Here is a 16372-nt window from a genome sequence, read left to right as displayed (position 1 = left end):
AGGTCTAATAGTCACAATGTTAGAATTAATTGAACACGTGCTGCGTGCCAGGCGCTGTGCTGAGCACTTTTCTAGCAGGAATGCATGAAATTTACACCATGCCCTTTGAGTGGCAGCTTCAATTTACAGATGGTGAAACTGAGGCTGGCTTACTCTTTGGGGATAAGGTGACCCCCTTTTCCTCTGCCGATGGAAGGCCGTCCCCATCCGAAGGCCCATGCTGCGCATGCCTGCAGCCAGGCGTCAGGCCCCAGGGAAGATGGGAAAGGGACTGACTGGAAGGTGGGGAAGCTGGTCCCCCACCAATTCTCAGTGTAACCTAGAGCAAGCCCAGCCTACCTAATTTCGGTAAATTGAAGAGAATAAAAAGCAAAACTCCATTTGTAAGGAAGAACTTGCTAACAGTGGAAAACCCAAAAGAGAGAATGAGGCATTAGGCATCCTGCCCTTAGACTTCAGTGACAGCTGTGGGATGCCTTTCTGGAGTGCTGAGAGGGACCACAGGCCAGGACAGGCTCTGGGGAATTAGGCTGAACCAGAGAATTTTAGCAAATTCTGGGATTCTGAAACCATCCTGGCTGGAACCCATCAAAGAGATTCCTGGAAAAGGGGAGTCCCCCTCCAAATACTCCATGCTAGCCGGTACTTAGCTCTGCCTTGGTTGACCTGGACTCAGAGTGACTGCACAGTTATTATGGACCAACTGCATGCCAAGGACAGTCTTCCATAGCCCCCTTCTCAAAGAGCTCATAGTACAATCAACTACCACATGGCCAACTAGCAGAGCTTCCCTGTGCCCCACTGGCCCATTTGGGAGAATGGAGCCAAATCCCTTCTTCCAGGGATGTGCAGCCTCAGTCCAGGTTCTATTGCTCAGTGATCAAAGCAAGGGCTGAGTTCCACTTTCCCCCTCAGGAGCCACCCTTGTGCAGTACACAACCTGGACAGCCTCTCACAGCAGTCTATGGAGAACCATAAGAGACATATTAGAAAAGAGGCCAATGAATTCTTGCTGGAGACAGGAGTCGAGACAGAAAAACCCTAAAAAGGGGGTGCATAGTAAGTGGGACCAAACTTTAAGGATGAGTGGGAGTTTTCAGGTGGAAAGGGACATCCAGGCAGAGGCAATGACAGGCTAGACCATGAGGGTGGGTGGTCTCGTCCTGTCCTTGGAGCAGGTGGTGGGTTGGTGTGTCAGGGCAGGGCAAGGCAAGAGGGGCTGGCACATGCCAAATAGAACTTAGCTTCTGTTCTAGACACTAGAAGTCTCCTCGCCTGGAGTTTGCAATACTGCAGGACAGGGACAGTGTCTTAGTCTTCTTCCGTGACCCAGTGTCAATAATAGTAACAATAATAATAGTTAACATGCATTAAATATTTACCATTAAGCACTGTGCTTAGTGTTCCACATGCATTATCTCATTTCATCAAATTTTGGAAAGAGTGCTATTATTAATCCTGTTTTACATGAGGGTTCTAAGGTCACACAACCATTCAGAGGTGAGTCTAGAATTGGAATTCAGGTCTCTGAACAGAGCCCTCTTTCTAGATTGATGGATGGGCAGACCGATGGATGAATGCATACCTGGGTGAAAGGGAGGAAATGAACAGGGAGGTTGAATTTTGTGCAAGGGTGACTGGGAGACATTGGAAGGTTGGAAGCAGGAGAGATGGGTGAAGATAAGGATATAGAGAAAGAATTTTGACAAGAGTAGCAAGGTGGCTTAGGGTTAATGACACTTGAGTAGCGGGCCATTTTCCAGGCAAAACCAAGTTCCCACTTGTAAGGAGCCTAATTTGTGAGGAGCCTCCCTCCTTTAAACACTTATTTCTTCCAGGCAAGACGCAAGTTTTTAAGTCCACACAGGAACTAATGATGGGGAGTGAGGGAGAGGGGCTCAGAGACAGGAAGGGGAGCTAGATGGTGGGGTGCTGGCTGAGTTCTGGGAAGAGGCCTCTCTGTACAGGGGAGCGGAGCACCAAAGAGGGAGGAGCCCTAGGGTCCACCTGCCCGCCTCTTCCTATTTCCAGCAGGTGGTCCCCTGGGTTGCCATCCTGGGAGCGGAAGCCCCACACCCCACACACTGTGCCATTGTGCACTGCCACCGGAGGGAGGTGGCTAGAGGTGAGGCTGGTGTTGCATCAGAGTGTTAAGCCCTGGGATCAAACATTGGGGGCACAGCCGGGGGTGGTCTGATCCCTCCTCCGGAGCAGCTCAGCCTATCATTGGCCTTCCCAGACCAGGGGTGTCACAGGAGGTGTCTCAGGGGTCAGATAAGCTAAAGGAAGGAAGCAGAATAACTGGAAGGACCAGAGGGCGGCAGCTTCCCTCACATACACTCAAGCAGCCAAAGGCAGCCAGGAGCTGCTGGAGGCGGTGTCTTCAGGCTGAGAGGGGCTCCCAGAGGGTCCTCAGTCCGAGCATGCTCACCATGCTGCCCTGCCTCACCCTGCTTCTCCTGGTAGGGCCGTCTGTGTCCACCACAACAGGGGACAGTGGAGAGGAACTGGCACTCAGTGCTGAAGCAAGGCCCTGGGTGACCCTGATCTTAGAGGTAACTTTGGGGAGAGACTCTGTGCAGGGCATGCGGTGACCCATGGTGGAGGGGAGGAAGAAGATGCCTTCCACAGCTCTACACTGTACTCTGCAAGGCAAGGCAGGTCAACTGACTCCTCTATGTGGCTGGGTTCAAGGCCATGACCAGAGAGGTCACGGCTCATGCATGAGAGCAGCAGCAGCAGCATGTGTGTGTGTGTGTGTGTGTGAACACTTATTTAACACATTGTGCTCCTGGTACTAAGTGTGTTATAAACATTAAACACTTTTAATCCATATTTTGATCTCATGGGGAAAGTACCATTACCATCCCTATTTCACAGATAAGCAAGCTGAGACGGAGAGGTCAAGTAGTCTGTCCAGTTACATAGCTTTAAAAGCACAACTGCACAACTTGTCCAAGATCTGATTTTGTGTATCAGAAATTTTCCAGAATTTCCTTTCTAGGGGATCAACTTGGGGCAAAGCCACTATTTTGTCTTGTGTATAGAAACATTTTTACTTCTTGATAAGTACTGATATGTTAGTAGTCTTGTCTGCTGAACTCCCCTGAGTATTGTCACTGGAGAGAAATCTAAAAATTGGAGACCCAGCATTGCTACCACCCCAATCTCAACCCAAATCTGATCAAATCTGATTAAATCTAATTCAGGAGACAAAGATCCTGACCTTTGAGCTCCCAATCCAACCAGGGGAGAACAAACAGGTAAATAAGAGACTAATGCTCAAGCTGGGTGTGGTGGGGCACACCTGTCATCCCAGCGAGGCAGGAAGCTGAGGCAGGAGGATCACAAGTTCAAGGCCAGCCTCAGCGAGGGCAACTTGGTGAGGCCCTAAACAACTTAGCAAGCCCTTATCTCAAAATAAAAAATACAAAGGACTGGGGATGTGACTCAATTGTAGAGCACCCCTGGGGTTCAATTCCCAGTACCAAAAATATAAAACCAACTAGCACTTGGGGAAAGCTTGCAGGAGGACAAGGCTGAGCCTTTCTGCTCATGGCCCTGGGATTGTAAGAATGCTGGGACTGGCCTTGGCTTGTGGTTCTAGAAGTGGAGCCAGCAGAAGAGCCATGACTTGGGCAACCATAGTGATCATCTCCTTTCTGGTTTGAACATGGAAGTGGGGTAGTAAGAAGGCAGCAGGCCTAAGAGACCTGGGTTCAAGTCAGCTTCTCCACTGGCTCCTGCTTCTCTCTAGACCTGTTTCTTTGCCTGCAAAGTGGGGAGTAGGGGTGATACCCCAGCTCTTCCTTGAACTGTGACTGCTTTATGGAATCCATGCCAAATGTTGGGGTACCTGGCCATAGGAGGAGCCCAGGTGTGTGATGGGGCACCCTGGATGCAGCCATACGGGGACGGTTGTCAGAAACTCCAGCAAGTTCTGTGGGCTTTCGGCCCATCTGCAACTCATCCTGCAGCTGTTCCTGTCCTTAGTCTCCTCCTACTTTCCTCTGCCTCCCAAGATGCAGGCCTTGGGATTCAGGTTAGGAGGCTGGAAAAACTTCCAAACACTGTGGGTTGCTGAGCATTACTACAAACGAACTGACTGGTGCTTGGAGACAACTTCCCAAGGATCTGCTGGCTCCCTCGTTCAGGAGCAGTCATCTCTGGAGTTGGGGATTGGAGTGAGGGAAGAGACCTTCCTGAGTGAAAAGGAATGGATGCTTCTAATGTCCCTCCTTTGCTCCTTGCCCCCAGCAAAACACAGTGGGTAGGAAAAAGGGTCAGTCCTCTTTAGTCTATAAAGGGCCATTCTCTCCAACTTGCATTTGAAGGCTGCCTTTTACCAAGGCAAAGTGGTTTTCATGAGCTTTTCAGAAATGGGTCCAAATCTCCAAAGAGACTTCTCTGGTTTCTGGCCAGGCAGGGCGACTCCAGCCTGAGACAGCTGCTCCAGCCACTGACGTCCCAGGGAGGAGACAGATGGGAAGTGACTGAATTAGTCCATGGTTTAGAAAACAATCCACTCTTGATCCCAAAAGTTGGGACAAGAAAGACTGTGAAAGGCATGTCGGTTTCCATTACCCCCAGATAGGTCCTTGTTGGTCCTGCAGGGGTGGGGACTCCAGCACTGCCCTTGTGGAAAAAAGGGTAGAAGAGTCCCTGATCCAACCCCAGCTCCCAGTCTCTGAGCAGGTACCTGCGTTACTCTAGGGCCCTGTCTACCTATCTTCAGCCTTCCCGCAAAAGGAGATCTCATCTCTTTCCCTATCCCAGAAGGACCCTATTCTTGATTGTAGAAAGGACCCCCCACTTCTGGGGCTCAGGCTAACATGGGAGAGAGAGAGGACTTTAGCCAAGGTCACGGAGGTAATGAAGGACTGAGAATTTAAACCCATATTTATCCTGTCAGTTCAAGGATTAAAACGACTTTGCCCAGGGTAACAGCCTCCACCCCAGATCACATGCTCCTGGGACCCCAGGGTAGGTAAATCTGGGACAGTAGGGGAAGTGCCCAGGGCAAGGAAGATAGCCAGAGTTAAGAGTAGAAGCAGTCCCACCCTGCCTCCTTTACTGGTGGTCCCCTCCTTGCCTGTGTTGGAGACATTTCCCAGAGCAGAACCCTGGGAGTCAGACTTTTGAATTCTGGTTCAACCACTTGTATGACCTTGGACAAGTCACTTAATCACCTTACATCTTAGATGGCCTGGGTTCATCTCTCACTTCTAGCTGGGCAACCTTGGACTACTTAATTTCTCTGTACCTCTGTTTTCATTTGGAAAATGGTGACAGTAGAAGTATTGAGTACTCTTTTCATAGGATTTGGGTGAGGATTAAATGAGTTGCTATATTAAAGCGCTCAGAACAGTGTCAAGAACATAGTAGGTAACATGTTAACTGGCAAATATTATAACACACCATATGATGTAAAAACGCAAATGAGCTCAGTGCCAGCACAGAGCAAGTGTCCTGTGACTGAGCTGCTGTTATTGAGATTGTTACCACTGATTCCCTCCCTGTCTCAACAGCACCCCACACACACCCTACTGCTAACTCTCTGCTTCTTCAGGAGGACGTTGTCCCCAGCATTCAGCTCCAGCTGCAGGAGGGGAAGAGGAGCAAGGCGAACCAGTTCTTTGGGCTGATGGGGAAGCAGGTGGAAGGTGAGTGACGAACACAGGCAGGAGCCCACCAAAGCATGGTTGTAAGTAGGCCTTGAAAACCGAGCAGGGGTCCTAGGTTAAAGTCCTGGAGCCTAGGTCACTTACTCCAGTCCAAAAAAGGTCACTCCTGAGATGAGGTGGGGTAGGCCATCCACATAAATTATCATCCTTGGGGAGTGTTAATAACGACAATGAACAACAGGTGTAAACAGAGAATGTCAAGGCATATGGGGAGTACAGCCACCTTAATGGTGGGAAAAATGCTTTGCACTCTGTCTGGTGCCCCTGCCTTCCATTCCCTGGTGACTTTGGTTAGAGGCAGTAAAGCTAGAGGCCAAAGTCAATACATGAGCAAAGCCATGAGTCGAGCTTTCTGTCGTTTCTTTGGTTCAAACAGAATTACTAAAATGAACCTCTGTTCCCCAAGGGCACTGTCACCATGGGAGTCCTACCTGGGGGCAAAGGAGAAACCAGTCAGGAGTAAAGCTTTTTTCTCTTTGCTTGTCATCCGCATTCTATTTTCTTAAGTGGTCATGCTCAGTGTTGGTGAGGGTGTGAGAAAACGCACTTTTATTCACTGTTCATATCCATCAAAGTCAGAAATGTGCATGCCACTGATCAAAGTATTAATTGTTAACTCTCTTATAATAGGATGAATTTAGAAATAACATACAGACCACCATGGGGGAAAGACTGAAATATACTAGGCACATACATAACCTCAAAGACATTTAAAAAGATGAGGCTGCTGGGCACAATGGTCCACATTTGTAATTCCAGTGGCTTGCAAGGCTGAGGCAGGAGGATTGCAAGTTCAAAGTCAGCCTCAGCAACTTAGTGAGGTCCTAAGCAATTTAGTGAGACCCTGTCTCTAACTTTAAAAATATAAAAAGGGTTGGTGATGTGACTCAGTAGCCCCTGGGTTTAATCCCCAGTACCAAAAAAAAAAAAAAAAAAAAAAAAAAAAGGCAGATCTGTGGACAGATATGGAAAGAGTGCTAAGATATATAAATATATGGTTAAAAGGAAGAAGTTACAGAAAAAATGTACACGATAGAAGCCTACTTGTTTGAAAAATTATATAAGTACACATATGCAAACTCATAGGAAAAGTTCTAGAAGAACTTTTTCTAGAAGAAAAAACATCAAACTGGAAATAGTGGTTATACCTAGGGCAGGAAGTGGAGATGAGGGAGAGAGAATGAAGAGGAACTTTACTTTTTACTGTACAAATCTTTACATGGCTTCAATTTTAAAATAGTGGGTGAGTATTCAAGGACTACATTTGTAATAATAAAAAAAAAAGTATGCATATAAAAATAGAGAAAACCAACTAGTGACCAGTTTTGGCCTTGGTTTCCTCCTCTACAAAATGAGTTTGGGAATGGGCCATTTCAAAGTTTGGGAATGGGCCATTTCCAACAGCCCATGAGAAGCAGGGGACAGAAAAGAAAGATTTCCTGAGCATGACGATGCTTGCACTATTCAATCTCCTATCACCAGTGGTGACTCAGGATCCAGTGGGGGAAGTCCTTTTCCCAAAGATGCCCACCCAGCTGGTGCCCAGCACTAATGAGGCCAAAGTATGTGTCCCATTACTCCTCACTGCCTCCTGCCCAGCACACTCCTGCTGTCACATGAGGACACCAGAGGAGTGACTGTAGCTCCAATGAAGACCCCACAACCTCACCAAGTCCTTAAAGGGGCAGCACAGTCTTCAGCCCTTCTTTCTCCTTCCCCCAGGAATACCTCCCGTCCAGCCAGGGAGAGCAGGTAAGTGTTGCCCAGGCCTTCCCTCAGCATGCTGTCTGGGGGCGGGCAGGTTGTCCCATACACTAGTAAATCAGAAATGCAAGGCTGGCATTGCAGTGCAGGGGGTGGGGCCAGTGTGTTTTAGCCAAGAGCTGGGCTTTCTGGTCGTTTCCTTAGAGGGTGATCCATGCATGCCTCAGGAGTGCTTTCAGAGCTAGGAGGAAACAGGGGTGTGTCTGGTTCTGCCAAAGTTTCAAAAATTACTTTGGATCTAAAGTCTGGAGTTGGAAAAGTGAATCAAAGATCAGAAGTGCTCAAAGCTTCAATCCCCTGCATACTGGAGGATCTTAAAAGTACAAATCTGATTAGCCATTACCCTGCTAAAACCTTCCAGCTGAAAGGGAAAAACAAAATCAAAAGAAAGCAAACCAGCCTATATCCATGACCCCTCTCGGGATCAAGCTCAATCCCCACATACTTTTGGGGCCTCGCTGACTTGACTCTGGCCATTCCTGGCTGCTGTCCTCCCTGACCACCTGCCCTGCCCAGTCAGTGCAGTCTCCGCAGGCTGGGCACTAGACTTTCTTTGGCACATTGCCCTGTGCTGTCCTGCCAGGTCACACAGCTGGTGTTCCCTGCCCGGAATTCTCCAGTGCATAGGCTCCAGGCCTGCCATCCTCCTGTATCCCAGATACCAGTCTAGTTTCTAGAACCCACTAGGTGCTAGAAAGAACAGATGGGAGAATGGAAGAACAAGAAGAAATCAAGGAAGACATGAAAGAATGACTCCAAGATGATTGAGAAGTGACTCCATTTCCATGGCCCCAGCTTTGGTTGTGGTCCTGCCCTTCACTGGTATCCAAGGCAACTGTCCTCTGTTGCCTCTCTCTTCCCTACCTCATCTTTCTCCATCACCAGGGTATCAGCTGGGACAAACGGTCCAGGCCCTCCTGGGCAGGAGAGGATCATCCACAGAAGGTAAGTGAGAGCCTCTGGTGGGCCACAAGGACATTATGGGAAAGTGGCCATGCCTTTTGCTGCCAATCAAACAGAACAGGCTTCTACCAGCCACCAGCAGTGGCCCCTTGGGAGAGGTGTGCAGGGAGGTCACCCCTGATGATCCAGAATTAGCCATTGCCCTGAAACTGCACCCTCCCCACCCCAACATGCCCCAGCACACTCTGCTCTGCCCCCAGGGCCAGCTGAACCCATACAGAATGATGTGTAGTTCTCCATCCTGAAACATCCCCTTATTCCCTCACTGCCCATAAAGTCCTGGTCCTTCCAATTTAGAGGGTGGTGTCTGGTCTTAAGAGATTCACTGCCTTCATCAAATGTAATTGAGTGCACATCACCCTGAGATGGGTACTATCCTAAACAGTTATCAGCTAACTCCTCTGGCAGGTGCCAGACATGGAAGTAGGTAAGTGAATCAAGCGGGGAAAAGTCACAGATCCAGAGAGCCCACACAAGAGGAAGGTCAATGGGTGACCAAAGATACTCTAGTCCCTAACCTCTTCCCCTGAGCTGCAGACCTCGGAGTCTCTCCCTTACTCCCCAAATAGAGCATCTGCTTATTCTGACATTGGCTCTTGGGAATAAAATTGGGAAAGATCTCTATTTTCCCCTGAGATTTTCTCGACATGTTTGAGCCATTCCATTCAAAGGACCCTGGAAGTCACCCCAACACCAAATAGTACAAATGCCACTCATGCATGCTGTTGTTTTTTGGAGATGGAACACAATTTGTTCCAAGTCACAAGTAAGCTAATAACAGAGCTGAGACTGAAAGCTGTGCTCCAGTTTCCTGATACATGGTACCTCCCATGTCCCCAGGCAGGCCTTTGGGACTTTTTTGAATGCCACTTCCTCTTCTTTAGAGAGGATAACTAAGGATTGGCTCCATCCTGTTCTGGAGGCACTTATGATTGAATAATGGAAGACATGACAGCTGAGCCTGTAATTCTGGAGCCCTAGATAGCTATAGAAAGAAATGAGAGGGAAATGGAGGGCCCTGAGCAGTGACTAGGGAAGGCCTCTCAGGGTGGGAGACATAAGAGCTCCCCTAACCACCATCTATGTACAGAACTCTCCCCAGGCACAGAGGATGAGGACCCAGGTTCAGAGTGAGCCCCCAGAGGACGCCAACCCTCTTCCCTGGATGTCACTGCTGACCAGCTCTCTCCTCGGGTCTCCTGTCCTCCATGCTGGCAATCCACACCAGCTCCGCACTGAACTCATTGGGCTTCTTCGAGGACTCCCAGCAACAAGCTGTGATGGTACAGATGCACTGTGGTCACCCTAGTGATCAGGAGTGGTCCTGCCCTCCCCTGCAGGTTGTGCATCACCAGGGCCAGCCACAGTACATAGAAGGGACTCAATAAATGAATTACCACTGAATGGCCTCCCCAGTGGTGTGTGTGGTGGGGGTAGAGGGCATGATGTCCGCAGGCCCCACCAGAATTGCAAAGAAAGGCTACCCAGCCCAGGTCCTGTTCTCAGGCGTAGGGCACAGGTCACAAGGACCTGCACACAGAAACAGGGGAGAGAACACAGGGTGGGAAATGCAGCAGGTATTTGGAGTGGGAGGGATTGAGGGCAAAGAAGACTTTTCCCCTTAAGGCTTCTCTAAAGTCCCTCTGAAAGAAAACATCCTCTTCCACCAACAGCCATGACCACAAGGGTTCAAACCCACACACCTCCTGATTTGGAGAACTGGGTTGCAGGTCACTCATCAATTCTTCATATAAGGTGGCCCCTTTGCTTTTAGGACAGTGATCCCATTCCTGAGCCTTGGGAAGAGCAGCTTCCAGCCTCAGGAGGCCCCCAGTGTAATGGGGAGACCCCTGTCCTTGACCTAGTAGGCTGGTGGGACACAGAGGAGAGGAATCCAAAATGCCTAGAAAGAAGCCTGTTAGCCAGAAGGAAACCCCAGGGGAAACCTAAGCAATAAGAGGTTCTGAATCAGGAGTGAGTCGGGAGTTATGTGGGCAGGTTCAGCTGTGAAGGAAGTCCATTCATTCACCAGGCCACAGACATTAAGCTTCTCTGTCACTTTTTCAAAAAAAAAAAAAAGTTTTTCTGGTCATTTGATTCTTGTCAGGGAATGGGGAGGGGAGTAAGCTATATTTAAGAGGGGAAAGCAGGCATATGGAGGGCAGGACCTTCATCTAGTTGCCAGGAAGTGACAGCAGAGACTGCTGAGGCCGAATGGTGCCAGCACAACCTGTGGCTCCTTCCACCTGACCTGTAGTGAGCAACTGTCCTAAGACTGCCTGCTCATCATAAACCCTGAATCCATATCTTATACCTTACCTCATGTCCAGTGATGAATATGGGAGCAAGGGGCAGTGCAGGTGTCCTAGGAGACTGACACTGAACTCCTGTCAAGGCGCTTCCCAGCACCCCAGTACCCTATCCGATGCTTGGTCCCAAGGGGTGGGCTGCTGCAGTAACCCAACTCAAGGACCAGCAAAAGGGTTTAAGACTTTACCCTTGTGTTCGAAGTTTGGGAGGTTTAGGAAAAACTAGACCTGCCAAACATTTCGTGAGTTTCCTCTATACACTAGCACTTCCCTGGGACCTGAGATAGGACTGGGAATGTGAAAGAAGTGAGTTTGGAATGTGCCCTGATGACCTAAGGTCCTCCTCGTGAGGGCCAAGATGCACTCACTCTGGAAAGCCCACATCCTTCTTTCCAATCACCTCTTTCAAACCTACTATGCTCCCTCAAGCTCCAGTTCCATTCTCTTTCCATTTTGTGAGTTCTTATTCACAGGTCGATTTATCTGTAAAGGTTCCCCCTTTGGGAACCACACATTCATTGCCTGCTAGCATTCCCAAAGCACCTTACACACTTTCTTCCATTCAGCACTCAATAGAAAAATGTGTTGCTCTAATTAACAGCTTACTTCAAGGTCAGGGACCTCACCGTAATTGTCTTTGTACCCTCAGCTCAACAATAGTGCTTGATCCATAAGTGGTCCTTGGGGAGTGGTCTGAAGGGCTCATGTTTCCTGTCCACAAGGAGTCTGTCTCGAGGGAGCCAAACTTACTGCAAGTAACTGAAGCAAATAATAGTAGCCACTGCTTGGTAATCAGTCAGAAGTTCCTGAACTCTGCATGTCCCAACCCTTAACCTCCGATCTGCATCTCTCCATGACGGTATACCCAGCTGCCCTAGAAAGCTGGGAGTACCCACTCCTCACCTTTGATGCGTCCTCTAGCTGTTGAGGATGTCAAATTCCTCCACTGCTGGCCATCTTCACTATCTCCATTAACATAAACCACCTTTAGCCCTGTTGGAAGGGAATGGCCTCCCCACAGGTCTCTGCTTTCCATCTTACAGCCATCCACTTCCCCATCACCTTTTAAAAAAGGAAAATGGATTGTGCCCATCCCTCATTGACCAGATCGGTGCTGTCCTGGGATAAGCACATTGTCAATGCCTCCAAGGTCCTGTGCTCTCCGTTCTCTCCTCTCAATTGTCAAACTTACTACCCGGTTCTCACACACCAAATGCTTCCTGCACTGGGGTCTGGGGAAAGGCTGCCCCATCTGGACACTGCCCCAGTGCCTCTACTCCTCCCCTAGATAATTCATCTTTCAGGTTCTAGGATAAAGGCCCTTTTTAAGACAGGGCTTCTTAGTTCCCAAGTTCAACCAATTCTCTTCTGTTACGTTTTCACAATACCTTGTCCTTTTCCTGTTACACTGACCACAGTTGGAAATTATCTGCCTCATCCAGGAGATTGCAAGTCACTTGTCCCAGGGCCTGATGGCACTCATGAATACTTGGGGACTGAATAAATATGTCTGTCACTTTACAAGACAATTCACCTTTGCAACCACCATCCTGGTCTGCAAATGAGTATAAGCCACTTGGCTTGAAGTTACACACCAAATGGCAGAGCCAGGACCTGGGCCAAGGTGGCTTCACTCCACATGCTCAACCCCAATATGTACAAGCCTCAGGTGAAATTATCAGTGGGGCCTCAACTGGGTAGGGGAAAAAAATTCCAAATAAGTCTGACCCCAGCATACCAGTATCTCAAGGGCCTCCTTCCAGATCAAATCATTTTCAGAAATGTTACATTCTCCCTCCTCTTTGGAAAACCCCAGCATGCATTAATTAGCTTGCTGGGTTTTGAAAAGCCCAGAAGTCAAGACATATACTGGTATTTACCTCAGTGTTTTCCAAATTTATTTGACCACAGCACTCTTTTTGTTCATACTTTTGTATTTAATGGAACACATTTGGGGAACGTTGAAGCAGAGGCTCTCCCAGTAAACAAAGAGAAGGGGATAATGGACTACTCCAAACTGCAAGTCGAGGCTACGTGGAAGGGAATGATGAAGGCTATGTGGGCTGAGTCAGGTCATGGAAAGACTTGAAAGCCAGGATAAACATGAACTTAATCCAAAGAGCATGGGAGGTCACGTGAGTTCTTAAACAGGGAAGTGACGGGCCATGTGTCGGCAGTAAGAGTATATGAATCCACTTGTAAGGAAGTGGCTGAGAATTCTAAAGCCAGCCAGAGACCTCAGAAACAATTTGCCTGACAGCTGAGATGTGCTGAATGACCACATGGCGCTGAACTGACTGAGGGTGCCACTCACACAGGAATTGCCCAAAGTGGGGGTCTTTCCCTGTGTACCTTCCAATCACAGGAAGGCAGTTAGCAGAAGCTACAGGATCACAATGAATTCTAGCCAAAAAGCTAGTTTCAGAAATCCTGTTTTTTCTTTCCCCCCAGTACTGGGGATGGAACCCAAGGCCTTACACATGCTAGGCAAGTGCTTTTACAACTAAGATATGCCCCCAGCCCTCAGAAGTCCTTGGCTCACTTATCTTTTGCTGTGTCAAACCATTTCAAAACATGGCTTAGAATATTTCTCTGGGTTAGCGGATTTAAGCTAGATGTTTTGTTAGTTTCCTGTGGTGACAGCACGGACCACTCACAAAGCTGCAAAGTTTGTCTGGAATTGAAACTTTCAAGAAACCCACATGCAGGTTTGTGGAGTTACCAGCTAAAGCACCTCTGTTGTCCTACACGTGGCCTTTCTTACAAGGTCTCCCCTTTCCCTGGTAGTTAAGTGCAAGCTTCTGGTTTGGAAGCCATGTGAGCACATTTCCAACAGCAAAGGTGGAAGCTACCAGAAACACTTCCATATCATTTTGTCAGCCAGTCGAAATAAGACACAAATGCAGCCTACATGCAATAAGAGGAAAAAGTAGACCACTGATAGGAAGGAGCAACACACACACGGGGATGGGAGCAACGGTCAGTGGCCATCTTTGGAGATATCTGAGTTTCTGACAACTTTGAAATAAACATAAAGCAAGCTGTTTCCAGAAACAAATACCAATTAAGCACAAAGACTGGCTTCTTGGAATGAACATTGGTCAAGAAAAATGGTGTTTATATCTCAGATGGAACAACTGGGAGGAACAATGAAGCTAGAGTTGTACAACAGCACAGGTTATTTTCTCCACTCTTGGGCACAAGTAAACAAACTTCCAAGCCCCTAAATGGAGACAGCAGGACCTGTCTCTAAAGATATTGCACAAGAGCGAAGAGGCAGACTGATACTTCGGCACCAGAGGCATTTTTCACCACTGGGCAATCCTTTTGTTTCCTTCTTAGTGACATTCATTGGCATTGTTGAAGACACCACAAAGGAAGTGAGCAATTATACTGCCCCCATCAGCAGGAAATAGCCTGGAAGAGGCTGTCTTACATGTCTGTGGCAGTTAAGTGCTGGAGCAAAACCAGGTGGAGGTCCAATTCTAGAATTTCATGATCCAGGTGAACAGCAGGGCTCTTTCTAAATTCTTAGCACACACCACATACTATTACTTAGCAAAGGGGGCCTTCATATTTTATTCTCATGACATGTACAATTCTATATTTTGTACATCTATGCACCTGTGAGAAAGGGAAGAGGGAAGCCAATGTTGAGAGACAGTGAGTCACGCCTTTGCCAAGCCATTTCACCACACTAGATGGAATTGGTTTTTGGAGTCCAAGCACACTCAAGAACCAGCTTAGGGCCCTGGAGTAAAAGCAAAGGCAGGCAGACAGCAAGACTCCTATTCTCTCTGGGGCTTCTCAAACCAGGCTTTCTTAACCCCAGGTCCAGGTAAGGCCTTCAAAGGTGATTTCCTGAGTGGTAGATAAGCGTGTGCAGTCTACACAGTTGCCTTAAGGGGAGAAAAAAAAAAAAAAAAAAAAAATCCAGTGCTTTGATCGGATTCCCAAATGTCAGAAAAAAACAATAGAGAATAAAGATACAGCTAAAAACTGCTGCTTGATCCTCCACTTCATAAAACTACTGTTTTAATGCTGTTCGACATCAATTGCTCATCAAAGGAGGAAAAAGCAGGGAGATAAAGGACTGCCCTTGGAAAGTTACTAATATACATCCAGAAAAGGCTGGTTTTCATTTGCTTCATATTCCAGAAGGAATGTGTCCTGTAAGCAAGCTGTGGCTTTTTAACATACTGGTTTTAGATGTTATGTAGCCCCCACCTTCATCTCAACCAACTGGCTTGACATGGTTAACTCCATTCCAGGTCCTTCTTAACCCCAGCCACATAACCTGCCCAGAACTAAAGGGACTAATAAAAGTTGAGCAAGTCAAAAGCATCACCTTGTCAATATGAAGGGTATCCTATATGCTAAAAATTACTTGATATGATGCAGAGGCATCAGGTGACCAGACCTCATGACAGCATTGTCAAAATATGGGATTTGGAACTAGAGGACCAAGACTCTCATCCTGTTGCTATTAACAGAACTCTATGAACCTCAAACCTTCTCTTCTGGAAGAAGCATCTAATACCCATCTTCCAGTGCTGTAAGGCAACTGTATAGGCAAAGGGACAGTTTGTCCCTAAATCAGCAGCAGTCCCAAGTGAGCCATATCTTCTGCTTCCTGATTTCCCTCTCTGGTCCAACATGCTGCTTGTAAAATCAGCCAAAATCAACTCTGAACGTTTTCGCTAGCTTCCTTATCCTTTGTATAATGGAAGTTCTGGAAACATGGGTGCCTGTAACCAGGACATCTAACTAAGCAGAGAGAGGATGATTAATCATTAAGGAATCAAAAAACTAGAAGAGGGCCAGGGTTGTGGCTCAGTGGTAGAGCACTTGCCTAGCACATATGACACACTGGGTTCCATCCTTAGCACCACATAAATAAAGGCATTAAAAAAAAAAACAAAAAAACTTGAGTGGATGGGCCAGAATGAGACTTTTGCCTTTACTGCTTATGGTGTCACCTTGGGTTCCAGGTTTCCTTCTGCAAAATCGATGTGAACAAGAGCTACACAGGGTTAATATGAGGGTCAGAGGTGACAATGCCACCTGCATACAGGAAGCACATGCTACAGCTCTCTTCCTCCCAAGATAGAGTAGATGACTCCATTAAGTGGACTTCAGGAGTTAGATCCAGGACTGTTGACTTCTAATGAAGGACCCTGAGCAGTTGAGCTTCTTTTATGCAAAGGGAATAGAGAAAGGCACAGGGGATGGAGAGTCCCATCTGATGTTGCCAAGGAAAAAATACTCTGATCCCATACTTGTAAAAGGTTCAAACCAGAAATATTTTACTTTTAGGGGTGGTAACCAGTTTAGAAGACTGGGATCAGGACTGTGCACAAAACTCCAAGCACATTTACCTCTGAGCATTTCACCCCCATTGTTTATATTACCTATGTCAATTTTTTTCAAAATGTGAGGAAGAGCAAAATTTCCCTTTGATGCAAACATTTACAACAGGGAAATTTAGGCAAGCATCATTCTGGGAAAAGATGAGATGGGGTCTTTTTATAACCTTCAGCTTCTCCCCACCCCATCCCTACCCCCAATAAGTGGTGCACAAGGACTCCAGCCTTGCAAAAGACTCTTAGTGTACCCAGTGGTGCAGCATCTCAGCATTCCCAGCCACAGTGA

At 47.6% G+C, this 16372-nt stretch overlaps 1 long non-coding RNA gene across 1 annotated transcript; it reads left to right on the top strand.

Annotated features, from left to right (window-relative positions):
- The first annotated feature begins 6035 nt into the window (after nt 1-6035).
- Nucleotides 6036-15646, top strand: LOC306657875. The gene is made up of 2 exons (XR_013762908.1): nt 6036-8393; nt 9502-15646. It is a non-coding gene; the product is annotated as an uncharacterized lncRNA (long non-coding RNA).
- The last annotated feature ends 726 nt before the right edge of the window (nt 15647-16372 follow it).

Source organism: Sciurus vulgaris, assembly GCF_902686455.1.
Source record: "Sciurus vulgaris genome assembly, chromosome: 3".
NCBI lineage: Eukaryota > Metazoa > Chordata > Mammalia > Rodentia > Sciuridae > Sciurus > Sciurus vulgaris.
This window is presented reverse-complemented; position numbering and strand designations above follow the sequence as displayed.